General features: G+C 38.1%; 1 long non-coding RNA gene across 6 annotated transcripts in view; it reads left to right on the top strand.

The window, feature by feature from the left end:
- LOC109272374 (uncharacterized) overlaps positions 1-16,869 on the top strand; it is a 117,519-nt gene that overhangs the window by 1,059 nt on the left and 99,591 nt on the right. The window lies entirely within an intron of this gene.

Raw genomic sequence — 16,869 nt, 5'->3', positions numbered from 1 at the left:
TGGAAACTTATCTGCTAATGCATCACACTGAGAATAGAGCAGGGAAATAAGAGAATTTTAGGTCTACGAAACAACACAGTGATCTAATTCCACCCCATTATTTAACCCTTAAGGAAACTGAGATAGAAGTTAAATGATGTGCTTAAGGTGACCCAGAAGAAGAGGTGAGTGGAAAGTGGTTTTCCTGATCCTCACTGGTATTTTGTCTACCATATTATAGTGAATAATTGTCCTTTAGTACTGGTGTAAAGGCCTGATGTAAAATGATTTTTTTAATTATAGAAATGACAGAAAACAAAGTGGAGTAGCACTAAATACCTGCTTTATAGATAGCAGTAGTCTGATTTTAGAAAAATCAATCCCCTCAGTGGATCGAATGAAAAATTTTATTCAATTATTTCTCACAAGTGTAATGAACATATTAAAACAACATTTAATTAAATTTTCAAATTATGAAATAGTATTCTGAACATTTGGCAATGGACACTACATTGGTAGTTCAGATCTTTTTATTTTGTTAATGTCGATCGTGAAGCTAGACTTAGCTCTCTTTTGGAGAGCTAATGTACATGAAATAAACAACCCATAGAAAACAAAGAATTGGAAAATAGAATGTTTTAAAAAATAATTTGTCTTCTTACTTTCAAGTACAATGAGCTCTTATAGTCAGGCAGGGGTTTTTTTTGTTTTGTTTTGTTTTTTTTCATCCTTGCATCCCTGACCCCAACACAGTGCTTCCTGGAAACCTCAATAAATGTTTACTAAATGAATTAATGGAAGGGTGAAATGCATTCATGATGATCCATATGTGAGAGTTGCATATGTTACTGCCAGGTAGAGTCCCTTGGAGTCATTTTAAAGAATGTATAAAAATGATTTATGAGTATATCAGCTTAATAGTCACCAAAGTAAACAAATGCTTCTGAAATACTTGTTTGGAAACTGTTCTTATTAAAAAAAAATAACATTCTCCTTACAATCTAATTGGATCAGCCTGGTATAGGTTTGACAGCTCCTAAGAGATAATTCAACTTTCACCAGGTTAACCAAATAGAGGATTTTTCTCAAGTGACATTAAGTTAAGTGACCTTAAGGTGAGACTTCACAGTCCTGGGAAAACCCATGGTCTTCCTTCTTCTTAACCATCCTTAGCATGTGGACTTCATCCTCTGATTTGTTACCTTGTGGTCTCAAAATGGCTGCCACTGCTCCAGCATCCAAGGTGTATTCCAGCCAGGAGGACAGGAAATGCAAAGGGCAAAAGGCAAACTCCAGCTGAATCAGCTCTTTCTCCAAGAGATTTCCCTATTGCCTAGAGATTGTGACTTATGTCTTATGGGTCATAACTGTGAGAAATGCCACCCTTCCTGGTGAGGAGTCTGGAATAATTGTTTTTAGCTGAGCGCATTCCTCTCCCAATAGAGCTGGGGTTCTGTTCTTAAGGCAAATGAGGTTGCTTTCCCAGCATCCATTCTCCCTTAGCATATACTTTTGGTAATTCTGGTAAAATTCTAAAGCATTCAGCATGATCATTTAGTCTAAGTTGATTTATCTTCCAGAAGAAGCAAAAGGTTTCTCATTTTATGTCTAGATGTACAGAAAAAAATTATCCTACTTTTGCAATAGAACATTACTTGGGTAGCAATGGGTTTATAATTACACTAAGGTCAAATGGATGCAAAGAGAAAGGTGCAGATAAACTTTTCAGAATGAAAAAAGAAAATAATTCCTTGTGACATTTCACCCCATATTCACCCCACAAATAAGGTTGTCTGAAGTAGTTTCTTTCTGAAAAGATTCTGGCTATAGAAGAATAAAAGGGCACTGGATTGAAATTTCTGCATTTATTAAGTAAAATGGAGTCTCACTAATTTGGAATAGAGGCTTTTACTTTGTTTTTTTTTTTCAGTTCTGCCTATTGTCTTGCTGGAATTAGCTAGGCTGAAAAGCATGTGGCTCTTCCTGCTGGGCCATGAAAGGGATGTTCCAATTAGGTCACAAAAAATGATTCTCTGAACCAGAAGCTGTTCTTTATATTGGGACAAGGAATAATACTGACATCTTTAAAAGGACCTGAAACAAGATGGCCCCTGGAACAAAAAATTTCACTTGAAACTTATAGAAAATTCCTGGGCAGATTGAATTAGAAACTCTCTGATTTTAGGGAGGAAATGATGGCATTCTTTTTTTTTTTAATGTTTATTTATTTTGAGGGGGAGAGAGAGACTAACTGTGAGCAGGGGAGGCGCAGAGAGAGAGGGAGACACAGAATTGGAAGCAGGTTCCAGGCTCTGAGCTGTCAGCACAGAGCCTGTCGTGGGGCTCTAACTCATGAACCGCGAGATCATGACCTGGGCCAGAGTTGGACACTTAACTGAATGAGCCACCCAGTCAAACCAAAATGATGGCATTCTTAGTTTCTATTAAACTCAACTTTTATATGGGAGATAGCTGACTTCTGAACCCAAGTCGCAATCACCTTGAAATAACCTATTCAGAAAAAAAAAATGGAATACTGCTGTAGCCTCTACTATACTGAAAAGCCACATGGAACATTGTGTTCATTTCACTCTCTTAACAGGAGTAAATAGACGAAATTCTTTGCAGAAAAGCAGACTATGTCTAGCCTAACTGAAGATGGCAAATTAAAGTATATTTAGTGCCTGGCAGGTATGAGTTTCACAAGTCACAAACTCAGGGGAGAGCAAAAGTGCAAATATCTTCATTTTCTTACAAATTAATTTCTAATGTCCCATTTTCTAATGGTAGAAAATTTAATCATTTCTAGGTCAGCTCAATTGCTTTAGTACTTTTTCAGTTATCTCGGGTTTAGCTTAGTGAGATTTTTGTCTTTGCCCTTCATATTAATTAGACTAACCCTAGCCTCAGCAACAATATACCCTCAAGTCTTGGTGGCTTAGCACAATTAGATTGTATTTCTTACTCATGAAAAGTTCTGTGTGGTTGTTCCTAGTTGGCAGGTGGCCTTCCATGTGATCATTTATGGATCCTGGATCCTTCTGTTTTGTGGCTCGTCTTGCCTCTAGGTACTTAAGTCAGCCAACAGATGGAAAAAGACATTGTGAGAATTATACCTACCTCTTCAGCCCAGAAATGACATACATGACTGGCATTTATTTATTTATTTATTTATTTAAAATATTTATTTATTTTTGAGAGAGAGGGGGAGTGAGAGAGAGAGAGGGAGGGGCAGAAAGAGAGGGATACAGAATCCGAAACAGGCTTCAAACTGTCAGTGCAAAGCCCAACGTGGGGCTTGAACTCACGAACGGTGAGATCATGACCTGAGTTAAGTGTGATACTCAACTGACTGGGCCACCCAGGTGCCCCCTGACTGCCTTATACTCAAATGGTGAGAAATGGTCATGTAGCTCCACCTAGATGCAATGGAAGGCTGAGAAACATTGTCCCTAGCTGGGCAGCCACTTCTCAAAAGCGAGCATAAGTTTTGTGGTCACCAAGCTACCTCTGTCTACCTTTCATCTCTGCAGTTAATCATGTAAATAATATATCATCTCTGGCCAATTATTATGTTTTGGGATTAGAGAACTGAGGATTGAATGGGTAGGAGGAGAGGATAGCTCTCCTGTGTTAATGACTGATTATATTTTGCACCTGAAAATGGGATCACATCCTTTTTTGCCTATCCAGAGATCAGAGAAACTTTAGTATAGATTTTAAAATTCTTACATTGTAGCACCTGGAATTCAGTCCATGATTTTACAATACCCCACATTACAGCAGTTCCACATGCCATGAGAAACATGGCTGATCTATATGAACCTTGAAAGGTTGGTTTCTGAACTCATTCTGATCATATCATCCAGCAAATGCTTGGATATCACTTGGGTATTTCAGGCAGGATGGAGGAAGGCACAGGAAGAAAGGAGTTGAACCTTTTTATCAAAAAAGCAACATTTTTAGAAACTCTTCAGCAGACTTCCTCCTGGGTCTCATTGGCCAGAATTGTTAAATGCCCACTCATAGGAATAAGGGAGGAGGCTGGGAAAAATAGCTTTCAAGTTGGACCAATGGATGTTTCAAACAAAATTGGGGTTCTCTTCATAAGGGAAAAGGGGGAAGGGAATAACAATTGTCTGGCTCAACATTAATAGGCCAACTAATCGGCTTGTTTACATTTCCCAGAGGGCTTAGTGTCAGTGGTATGTGTGCATGAGAGAGACAGGTTGATTGATGCTGTGGTGTTGAGGATCAACCCCTAGGCAATCCAGAGACTGTTTTCATTTAAAATGGTTCTGCAGTTTAGTGGCTAATGAACCAGGATGTTTGTAGATTGATCATTTTGCCTTTCCATATTTTTCAGTCTTGGATTCTGTTCTGAACTTGCTAGGGCATATTCAAAGTAGGTGTTCTATTTAAACTGGGAAGAAGCAACCTTTAAAAAAAGCTCTCTCTTCTCCTTCCCAGCTGCCTCTCTTCATTAAAGACACACACACACACACACACACACACACACTCCAGAATTTCTAAGTTTTTGAGTAAAAAGGAGAATCATCTAGGTCAGAGTATGTGTGTAGATGGGAGGATGAGAAAAGATGGGTGCCTGGAAGGAAGGAGGGGCCAAGTGTTCAGTAAGTTGCTCTTTTGGGTGTTTCCTTTTTTTCCAAGTTGGTTTCCCCCAGGTTGAGTCTAAGAATGTGCAAACCTTGTTCATTGTCCAATGCATTAGATTATTTCTAATATAGACCTAAAGGGCTGGCACCACTGCTCTGTCTTCTCTTTTCCAGGACCCCCACATTCTATTTCTCATCAGTCTCCACCATAAAGGCATAGTAAAGCCATACTCAGGAATTCCCTTCTAGATCTATGAACAATTAGACCAATTCAAAAGAAACAGTGGCGCCTGGGTGGCTCAGTTGGTTAAGCGTCTGACTTCGGCTCGTGTCATGATCTCACAGTCTGTCCCCATGTCAGGCTCTGTGCTGATATAGCTCAGAGCCTGGAGCCTACTTTGGATTCTGTGTTTCTGTTGCTCTCTGCCCTTCACCTGCTCACACTCTGTCTCTCTCAAAAATAAATAACTTTAAAAAAAATTAAAAAAGAAAAAAGAAACAATTTACTTCCCACCCACTTATTTGGCCAATGTTCCAGTCTCGTTGAATTGCTTGAAGATATGAGCAACCTTCATACTATCTCTGGCCTCTGTGAATTCATGGAGAATGTTCTCTCCATTGGGATCACTCATCTCCGGTCACCCCAACAACCCCTGCCTTTGCCATCCCATCCTCACTCCTTCCCTGTCATCAGTGAAACCTCTTAGGTTTAGGTTTAAGGTTTTGTTTTTGTTTTTGTTTTTTGTTTTTAATAGCATTTCCTGATCCCTTCACCCCCACCCCCCCCCACCCCACTTAAATGGGAATTATTTTTGCTTGTTGAGATGTTACCATGACTCAGAAAGCCCTGGTGTGTTTATATTACACTTTCTTAAACATATTTGCTTTTATACCATCTTCCTTAAATAACTGGTTAACTATTTAAAAACCAAGACCGTGTTTTATTCATCTTTGAATTTCTCACACCTAAAATGGAGACTGTTTGGGACACAGTATGCATTCAATAACTATGCCTTGCAATAAAAAAAAATCGAGATTACTAAAACAATGAAGATCAACCCATCTACTTTAAGAAAGCCAAGCATACACAAATATGGATTTATTAAACACTAGGAATAATGACATATCCTATAAAAAGGTGCTTAATTTGTTAAGAAATGACCAAATTTTCATTGAAAATGTCATTTAATAGTTGTCTTTACATTCAGTTTTTCCACAAAAAATCTCTTTCTTTTTTTTTAAGTTTAATTATTTTTAAGGGAGAGTGAGTGAGCATGAGTGGAGGAGGGGCAGAGAGAAAGGAGACAGAGAATCCCAAGCAAGCTTCACACTGTCAGCACAGAGCCCGATGAGGGGCTTGAACTCACTAACTGCCAGATATGACTTGAGCCGAAATCAAGAGTGGGTCACTTAATGGACTAAGCCACCCAGGTGCCCTCCAGATCTATTTCTTTTAATTTTAAGTTTTTAAAAAATGTTTATTTATTTATTTTGAGAGAGAGGAGTAGAAAGAGAGGGAGAAAGAGAATTCCAAGCAGATTCCACACTCAGCTCAGAGCCTGACACAGGCCTCTATCTCACAACTGTGAGATAATGCATGATCTGAGCTGAAACCAAGAGTCAGACGCCTGACTGAGCCACCCAGGTGCCTCCAAAAATCTATTTTTTAAAATAAGCAATATCTGTATTTCAAAAATCCAATTGCAAGCAATGGCTTGACTTTTAAAAAATGATAATCTGGTTATTATAACTGTTCTACTTTGTTCTCTACATATTTTGTTAAATCCACATGTTGGATATAAAAAATATTCCCTTCTTTTGAGAAACTAGACATTGGTAGACTATTTCAAAAAATTACAGAAACGTTACCTGTTATTAACAGAGTATAAACTTAATATTTTTCCCTATATTACATGTTTTAGTTACCCCAAACTCTCACAGTTGGTCTATCATTTTATTCTCATAATATGCTTGTGATAGGTGGTAGATTTCACCACCTATCCTACCTCTCCTTTTATTAAAAAAAGACAGAGAAAAAATGCCCACAACTCTTTCCAGATCTTACAGTTAGTTTGCTGACCCTTCTTTTCTAATTAAGTAATTCGCTTTTGGAATTTATGTTTTCTTAGTGTGGGCCTCTGTTCTGCTCAATGTGCTTGGTAAAATTTGTTGTGGATCTGCAAATCAAGCCGTCGACACACACACTTGGTGCCGTCCTTTATTGCTTCTGCAAAGTCCTCAGACAATTTTAGTCAGATTTCCAAATTACGCTATTGTATTTGGAGCCCGGCTTTAGAAACCCTGTCTTCAAATGGCAAGTGTGGGCCCCCTCATGCATTCGGATGTGAAAAATCTGATACAGGGAGCTCTAAACCAGCAGAGCTCTCTCTGCTGAAGGCCAGAGTTTCCCTGGAGGTAGAGGATTAAGATACAGATGCTGAACTGGGTACCCAGACCCATTTGTTCCTTTCACCTCATCTCTTTTTCACCCCTCAACTTTTCCAGTTGGAGAAAGACTTGCCTGAGGCCACATACCTAGCTGTCTCTATGGCTTGGTCAACACACAGGTTTTCTTGACTAGGGTCACATAAGCGAAGAATCAAGTATTGAAATGAATAATAAAAGCCCGGTTTTGTTTTTGTAGATATAGCTGGATTATAAAAAATTCAAAGTGTATTCCATTTAGCAAAACCTCTAAACATGTTCTGCATAGTGACGTTATATATGCTAAGTCATCTTCTTGCCATTTTATAAATGGAGAAGTTGATGAGAATGTTGAACTAATGACAGATAAATGTGGATCATAATTTACATTTGTATGAATGTGCTTAATACTTGACAAAGCACATTCATGTATTTGATCCCCTAGAGACCTGGATCCTCACTGAATCCATGTGAGGTCTGCAAGGCCACCACTGACCTGAGCGAGGCCTCTACTGAGATGAGTCTGGGATGCATCCTGAGTCTTGGAGCTCTGCACACAATGCTCTGTGTGGCACTTCCTACTGTAGGAATCTACTAGCCAAGTGGAAGGCTACATGGGTGTGAGGTGAAAAGTGTGGGTGAGGAAAGTCCAGTCCTAACCCCAAACCTGCCATAGAGAATCTGTTACCATTCAGACCTCCATGTGGGCTTTTGGAGGAGAGAGGTTCAGGATTTCAGAGAGGGGCTCTCAGACTTGTGAAATCCAGTGATGAAAAGATCTTCAGAAATGCCAAGCTCTGTTATTACTCTGAGTAACAATTAGTCCCCAAATGATTTTTATTTTGGGGAAGAAAATCTCAGAAGTGATTAGTCAACTAGTTGCACAGCTGCAAATGTCTTCAGATTGGAAAACATTGCCCTCTTTTCAGAGGACAGGCAACAAGGTTCCAAATGCAAGCAAATTTTGCATATACAAAAAACTACTCCATCAGCAAGCTTAATTAGGTAGAAAAAAGTTTGCCTCTGATTCCATTATAAATCAACCAATCATAGGATTTGGAGGTTGGAAGAAACCCCAGTTTTGCTATTGCCCCACATGGCTAGCTTGGCAAATACAGAAGGCAGATAAAATTTGATTTTGATTAGCGCTCTAAAAGAAAAAATATTTCTATTCTGGTACACAATGTGTCTTTACTAATATGAGACATCTTTAAAAATGTAGTATATTAATAGTTTGATAGTTAATCTTTGAGCCCTAATGAATTATTAGTTTTCAATAAATAACATTTAATATATATTAATGAATATTAAAAACACATACTGTGTGTAATCCTGGTTCCCTAGCATTCAGGGCAAATTTTATAGGGGGAAAATGGCAATTATAATGCCTCTCTCATACGACTGTTGTAAATTTCAGTGACAAAATATTAGTTAGTCACCGAGCCTGTGTTGAGTTAATAAAGTTCACTTCTATCTTTCTTGTTTCCCTCACATAAAGATGGGAATTTTGATCTCTGGTCAGCCAAAGGAAGACTATTTTTAGCCACTAACCCTTCAGATTAAACTAAATTGGAAAGCTTCTCTTTGGGCTTCTTTTTTTAAAGTTCATTTTTATTCTCACTTGTCTGTAACAGGAAAGGTGGGGCTGGGAGAGTCCCTTCTTCATAGAGAAACCTTGCGTTCAGTATGTGTGCTAATCAATGACCCACTGATGATTGCATTTTTAGAGTATCCTTGCTTCTGATGTACTTAGCCATTTGCTGTATTCACTCTAGCTATTAGCAAGGAATATTTATTGACTCCCCTACCCACACCTATCTTTTAGGACATACAGCTAAATCCTTTTGGAATGTTTATGGTCTGGGGAATATATGATGATATTACACTGTATGATTGGTGTTGAGGGCTGGAAATTTTAAGCACTTTGGAATTCAAATAACAAGATCACTTCCTCTGGGGGTGTAAGATATCTTCTTGGGGAAAGTGGGATTTGGATAGAGAAGTGGAGGGGGTGGATTTCATAGAGAAGAGTATGGAGAGGGTGGAGTGGTTAATCCTTCTTGAAAGAAAAAGGGAAAGAGAGGAATATTCCAGAAAAAAGGAATAGGCCAGTTTATCTAGGGCCTGAGGGATTGTGCATTATCATGATTAATCACAGGAACAGTTGCCAAGCTTTCATTATAAAAATATTCTCTAGGAGAATTCATCAAGTTCTATTGCCTATTAATTTCTGTTGATGCATTTTATTTAGCATCTTCAATGACTGAAGACACTTTTTAAAAAAAGAAATGAAGGCAATAAGACGAAGCTCATTAGATAAATGATTTATGTGTGATATTTTAAAACTAAGCAATGTCATTGCCCCAAGAAAATTATGAGTCTTTAGTTTTAATATGTTTGCAGTATCCTTGAAGTGTCTAAATTTATGACTTAACATTTTTACTTAGTACATATCAGTGGATAGTGTTTTATCATCTTAAATTTACCATTTATCAAGAAATTATGAAACAAGGCAATGTAACGTCGTGGCACATGTTTTGATTTGGAACTTTAAAAAATTTGGTTTACAGTCTTACTTATACCATTAAAATTCTCTTTTCTTGTATGACCTTGAATATATTTCCCATCTGTGAATCTGTGTAATCATGTACAAAATAACCGAGACTAAATTTAAATGCATTTGAATCCCTTCAAGTTTTAAAATTGTATATTTTATATATATATAAAATACACACACATATATTTTAAAACTACAATACTCTTTTACTTTTATCTTTTTTAAAAACCACATTCATGAGAATAGAATTTGCAGAGTTCAAATGGTTTTTTTCCTAGGTAGCAAAAGAATTTTTCAAGGGCTACATAGCAGCTTTTAGCAGCTTACTGTCAAAACCAACATTCTAAAGAAACTTAATGACATAAAGCAAGATTTTAAAAGTTCTTTCTGCTCCTGGTTGGTGAGGCTTGTGAGGAATTCTGAAACGTGTGTAATTTAACATTCATTACAGCACTTCATGAGGCTCTAAAGTTCCAAAGTATATCTACCCATACACTTGACCTAAGTGACTTTTTTTCTAAAGTTTATTTATTTTTGAGAGAGAGACAGAGCGCGAGTAGGGGAGGGACAGAGAGAGAAGGAGACACAGAATCTGAAGCAGGCTCCAGCCTCTGAGCTGTCAGCACAGAGCCTGACGCTGGACTCAAACTCAAGAGCAGTGAGATCATGACCTGAGCCGAAGTCGGCCGTTTAACCGACTGAGCCACCTGGTGCCCCTGACCTAAATGACTTTTTATGGAAGATAAGAATATATTCAAGCCTCACCACTGAAACTGGTGAGGGATGCCACTCTTATGAAGAATGGAAGGTGGAAAATATTCCATCTTGAGAACATATCCTCAGGAGGCCAAAAACGAATGAGTGGTTGCCCCACTTATGAGTATAGCTAAGAGGTCCCTCTAGTAAAATAACTCTCTTTATCAATTTTCTAGCAAGAAGACTGAGCTCCTTCTCTTTGGGCCTGTGTGTGTTAGAGAGGACACTTGCTTGTATCAACAAGCACAGACCATTGATTGAACATTGCTAATGCATCTCTACCAAGAGAAGCCATGCGGGGATTATCAGAACCCCTGCAGGAAAGCCCATGACAGACTTCTGCATAGTTGTAGTTTCTTACAGCCCTGAGAAAATCTTTCAGATATTTTCAAAAGCCTGGGTCCTATGTGGGCATGTAATTCTAGCTACACATAAATAAATAACATCAGTGCTAATAGTACATACACTTTGTGTTGTGAGGTAATTTTGTCCTAAATGCCTATTGCTATACATTTTTAATTCCCTTCAGAATAAATAGAAGCTTTTCTTTACAAAGTGGTTAATGAAAGATTAGGCCCTTTTCTTCTGGCTTTCTGTTTGGTGAAAACAAATGTGTACATCTTCTTTAAAGTTTGAGAACACAGGACACCCTCTATTCCCCAAAGCAGATTTGAATTTTCTAGCTTTACTTTTTAATATTTAAAATGTTTAATGTTTATTTATTTATTTAGAGAGAAAGAGAGCATGAGCCGGGGGGCGGGGGGGGGGCAGAGAGAGAGGGAGACACAGAATCTGAAGCAGGCCCCAGGCTCTGAGCTGTCAGCATAGATCCCAACATGGGGCTCGAACTCATGAATCACAAGATCATGACTTGAGCCGAAGTCGGACACTTAACTGACTGAGCCACCCAGGTGTCCCTACTTTTTTAATATTTAAAGGTTAGTATATTATATAAACCAAAATAAAACTATGATTATTAAAAACTATGATTCACAATAAACCTATATTACATGATTATTTGAAGTTTGCCATGGTATAGTGTAAAAATCACAGTAGGGGCACCTGGGTGTCTTCATTGGTTGAGTGATTCTTGATTTCAGTTCAGATCATAATCCCAGGGTCATGGGATAGAGCCCTGCATTGGGGTCCTTGCTGAACATGGAGCCTGCTTAAGATTCTCTCTCCCTCTGCCCCCTTTCCTTCCTTCCTTCTCTCTCTCTCTCTCTCTCTCTCTCTCAAAATAAAAAAATATTAGTAAAACACAGGAAGACCTGGATTGAGACTCTGGTCCTATTAGTTAATAGTATGGTGACTTCTGGAAGCTGCTCAAATTTTCTGAGCCTTTGCTCTCACCTATTAAATGGGGATGATAATTTGAAACCACAGGGTTGTAAAGTAAAATAATGAGATAATGTGTTTGGCACATAAAAGGTGTTCAAAAAATATTCCTCTTCTTCTCTGCTAACCTCCTTAATCATGTTGAAAGTACAGGGCAGGAATTTGATGAATGCTTCACTGAAAAAGAAAAATCAAGAACTCATGATTTTATTTCTGGCCTTCCGTTTTTCTCACTTTATACATTTCCCTGAGTTATCTTGATCTATTTGTTGGCCACAATTACCACCTCTATGCTGATGGCCTCCATGTTTCTATTTGTGGTCCAAATCACTTTCCTGTATGTCTATATGCCTTGTATACATGCCTCTGTTAAACTCACTTTAAAGTCTACATTTCCAAAATTGAGTTTAGTATCTCCATCTTACCATTAAAAAATACAATAGCCATTAAACAATTGGCTTTTCTTGCTTTGTTTCCTATCAAGAGTGCCCAAGCTTGAAATCTGGGTTACAGCTTGGACTTTTCCCTAGATTCTTCACACCCAATCACTATGTCCCATCCCTTCTACTTCCAGAATATCTTTCAGATTCATCTACAACTCTCCACTCTTAATGTTACTACCCTGCTTCAGACCATCATCATCTATTACCTGAATTTTTGCAACCAACTTTCAGCTGGTCTCTCTGCTTATAGTCATGCTTCCCTCCAATCTGTTGCCCATAATGCAGACAGAAAGACCTTTCTAAATCTACTGCATATTGTGTCTCTTCCATTCTTAGAACACAGGCTTATCACCATTCTAATGCAGCTTACATGATGTATCCTTAACATGCTTTATTCACAATGGGGTGCACTCTCTAGACCTCCTTGAGGACTCAAGCATTCATTATAGTGTTACAGCCAACCGCTCTCAGTTATGTCCCTCCTTGGGACTTCCCTCAGCTGAAGAAAGCTTACTTGTACAAGGTTAAACCCTTCCCAGGGCAGCCTGCTTCCAGTGACAGTTCCACTCATAGGTATGAAATTATTCTACCCCCGATCCCAGTCAGAGAAAACTCTAAAGATCCATCCCAATTTAAGAACTCCCTGTGGGATTGGCTGAAGATGTTGTTTTGATTATATTACAGCCCAACTTCTTCCCTGAACACAGAGACAGAAGTTGAGCAGTAGACTGCCTTCACTGCTTCATAGGTGTTGATATTGAAAGTTCTCCCAATAAACTTCCTGCATGAAAACCTCGACCTCTGAGTCTAGTTCCCAAAGAACCCAACCTTTGACACAAGGGTCTCTTATGGACTATTTAACATTTCAGCCTCATACTGTATGACTTCTTCCCTTTGCATTCTGTCTTTTATCCAGTCTGACCTAATTTCAGTTCTTCAAATATATAGTGCTGTACCTTTAGTGCTTGTCCTTTCCTCCAGGCTCTCTCTTCCCTCGTTCTTTGGGTCATTGCTTAAAGTGTCACTTCTTTCAGGAGGCTTTTATGATGGAGATTCTAGTTAAGTGCATTCTCTTTACGTTTTCCTGATGGTTACATCCTCTTAGCACTTACTACTACCATGTTGTATTATTATAGCCCATGACCATGTCTAGTCTATATTATTGATCAGCTATAGGCTCTGTAAGGAAAGGGAATTATGCACCATTGTATCCTCATTCATTTCACAGTGCTTGGCTTATGGTAGTCTCTTGGTACAGAGTACAGAGACTCTTTTGGTACAGAGTACCAGAATTCCCTCCACTGTCAGAAGTTATCATTAATAGCCTTAGAATTTATAAGTAGCCTATACACTGTTGACAATCTCTTATTTCTAAGTTGAAAACAGAAAATAATAATTCTAGTCAGAAGTTATCATTAATTTTCTTAGAATGTACAAGTAGTCTACATACTGTTGACAATCTCTTATTTCTAAATTGAAAACAGAAAATTATAACTTCTAATCTAGAATTTAATAATAACTTCACTATTATTAAATCTCTCATTGAGATAGGAGAAAAGAATATTGAAATCTGGTAGGTTCTTATAAAGCATGTTAGTAACAACAAGTTATTTTCTAAAGTTCCAATGTTATCCTTGTTTTTTAAATACTTGGGGACATTGCAGGCGTCAGTGGGAAATCTTCACATAATTATATATTTATTCCCAATGAAATATCAAAGAGATGAACTTGTAGTGAGACTATTACAGGGATCTAAAGGGAACCTGAGGGAAGCTGTGTCATAGGTCCACCTCTCACATAAGAACTTTGCTTAGGGTGTGGACTTGTTCATGAAAAGACATTGACCTTCCAATCTATACATTTGATTGTGAAGGCGTAAGAATTTGCTCTTAACCAACATTCCAGAATGTTCATATTTTAGACCCTTGTTAGAAACTGTAACATCAAACTCTGTGTTTGTACTCTTATCAAAAGTTCGAGAAGTTGAGTTGATAGAGGATACTTTGACGGCATGCAGTTCAGTCTTCTCAGTTTTCCTAGATCTCATTATTGCATAAACAGAGAGCTTTACTCTGAGGCGATATTGGTTTTTTAAAAGTCAACTACAGAAACTAGAAGCACACAGTGGTCACATTCTAGAGAGGTCCGCTGCAGGTTTCATTTGATCATGATCCTATCATTTTCACTGAGGTAGAATCCTAACAGGCTGTGGTTGAAAGCACTGCAGTGTCTGTTAATAGTCTGACCAAACAGTTGCAGCTTAAAATCAAAGATCATCTAAATATGTCTCTTTTGAACAGAAGAGAAGAAAAAAAATTCAGTGAAAATTGGCTTCAAATTCAAGTTTAGAAAGCATTTTAAACAAGATTATGTAAGTCAAACTAAAAATGCATGCAAATCACTACCTAAGTACTGACTATGAAACTTAGCACATTCATTGCTAAATTAGAAAGTAGTTGGACAATCCTTTCCTCTCTGGAGAGTGTGAAAACCTCTAGGCCCACGGCCAATAGACTGGAATGCCTGATTAACTTCAGGCTGCCTGGACACTCACTGTTGTTATTGAAAGCCTATCACACGGCTCAGATCGAGCTCTGGCAGGTGGGATCTAGGGAAAAGGGAAGACCATGTGGCCAAGTTTGTCCATCTCAAAGGGCTTCTCTATCTTTGCCGAAACAGAGCATCTCCTTGTTTTGGGGAGGAAAAGAAAACTGTCTTAAGAATTCCTTATTACAAGAAAAAAGTTAGACTTTTTACAGATTTTTAAGAATACATGTGTGTATGTGTATATACATATAAATATACATATTTAGGTTTTTATTTAAATTCCAGTTAGTTAACGTACAGTGTAATATTAGTTTTTGGTGTACAATATAGTGATTTAACACTTCCATATAATACCTGGTGCTCATCACAACAAGTGTACTCCTTAATACCCTTGACTTATTTAGTTCATCCCCCCACCTACCTCCCCTCCAGTAACCATCAGTGTGTTCTGTAGAGTTAAGAGTCTGTTTCTTGGTTTGCTCCTCTCTCTCTTTGTCCCTATGCTTGCTTGTTATGTTTCTTAAATTCTACATTTAAAACAGTTTTGTGCTTAGAGATTAAACATTTATCCTAGCTTTTGCATAAACCATCCAAGTTGGCTCAAAGAAACACAAGACATCTTTAGATTTTTATCCAGACAAAGCCACAAGTAAGTTGGCTTCAGGGCTCTATTGCAGGACTGATACCTCATATCCTCTTGGCTACACCTGCTATGAAGCCTCTGTTACTTTGTACCTACTTTGTACATGCTACCTCTGCCTATTTGGGTGATGGCAGCCACAGCGGACACAGGGTGGTCACAAAACATTGAGGCCACTGTAAGGAATCTCTCTCTGTGTTCCCCACATCTGTTCTCAGAGGAAGTCCTGTGCTACAGGGGCAGGCAGGGTATTTAGTCTCCATGGGACAAACATTGCCTCTCACAGCACTCTGACTTATTTTCATTCTAGATCTTGCCACTACCAGAAATTAGCTTGCTCATTTATCTGTTTAGCTTTTTCTCATGCCCCTCTCGCCTCCCCAACCCCACCCCACCTCACTCAGCATACATGCTCTAGAATGTGCTGGAAAATGGTGGATAGGGGTTTCGCACGTGTTCAGTACCTGGTACATTCCAGACACAGGATTTTTATCTGCACTTTTAATTTTGGCACTAATATTTTATACATAGTTTTTAAAGCTCTTTCATGTTAGAAATGTTATTCTGAAACCTCAAGGAGCTTTAACTTGAATCTAGTGAAGGAAAGACAAACAAGTGAAATATTTCTTAGATCACAGTGCTCTACAAAGATCTAAATTATATTCAGCTACTTATTTTGAAAAATTGGATAAGAGGATAAGAAGATCCTTAGGAAAAACTAACTGTTCACTCTTTAAAATCCTTGTTTCTTACCACTTTTATTCTTTTTAAAAAGCATGTTATGGGAATGCAAGCTGGTGCAGCCACTCTGGAAAACAATATGGGGGTTCCTCAAAAAACTAAAAATAGAACTACCCTACGACCCAGCAATTGCACTACTAGGCATTTATCCAAGGGATACAGGTGTGCTGTTTCAAATGGACATATGCACCCCCATGTTCATAGCAGCACTATCAACAATAGGCAAAGTATGGAAAGAGCCCACATGTCCCCCAATGGATGAATGGATAAAGAAAATGTGGTATGTATATATATATATGTATACATATGTGTGTGTGTGTGTGTGTGTGTATGTGTGTATACACACATACATACACACACAATGGAGTATTACTTGGCAATCAAAAAGAATGAAATCTTGCCATTTGCAACCACGTGGATGGAACTGGAGGGTATTATGCTAAGTGAAATTAGTCAGTCAGAGAAAGACAAATATCATATGACTTCACTCATATGAGGATTTTAAGACACAGAACATATGAACACAAGGGAAGGGAAGCAAAAATAATGTAAAAACAGGGAGGGGGACAAAACATAAGAGACTCTTAAATATGGAGAACAGAGAGTTACTGGAGGGGCTGAGGGAGGGAGGATGGGCTAAATGGGTAAGGGGCACTAAGGAATCTACTCCTGAAATCATTGTTGCACTATATGCTAACTAATTTGGATGTAAATTTTAAAAAATAAAAAATAAATAAAATAAAATAAAGTGTTAAAACAACCATGCATTCCTAGCATAAAAAGCAAAAAATATATAAATAAATAAAAATTTAAAAAAATTAAAAGGAT

The sequence above is a fragment of the Panthera pardus genome, unplaced genomic scaffold (assembly GCF_024362965.1).
Source record: "Panthera pardus isolate Hobbes unplaced genomic scaffold, ASM2436296v1 HiC_scaffold_10, whole genome shotgun sequence".
In the NCBI taxonomy this organism is placed as follows: domain Eukaryota; kingdom Metazoa; phylum Chordata; class Mammalia; order Carnivora; family Felidae; genus Panthera; species Panthera pardus.
The sequence above is the reverse complement of the archived record's forward strand: the minus strand, read 5'-3'. Positions and strand labels throughout refer to the sequence as shown.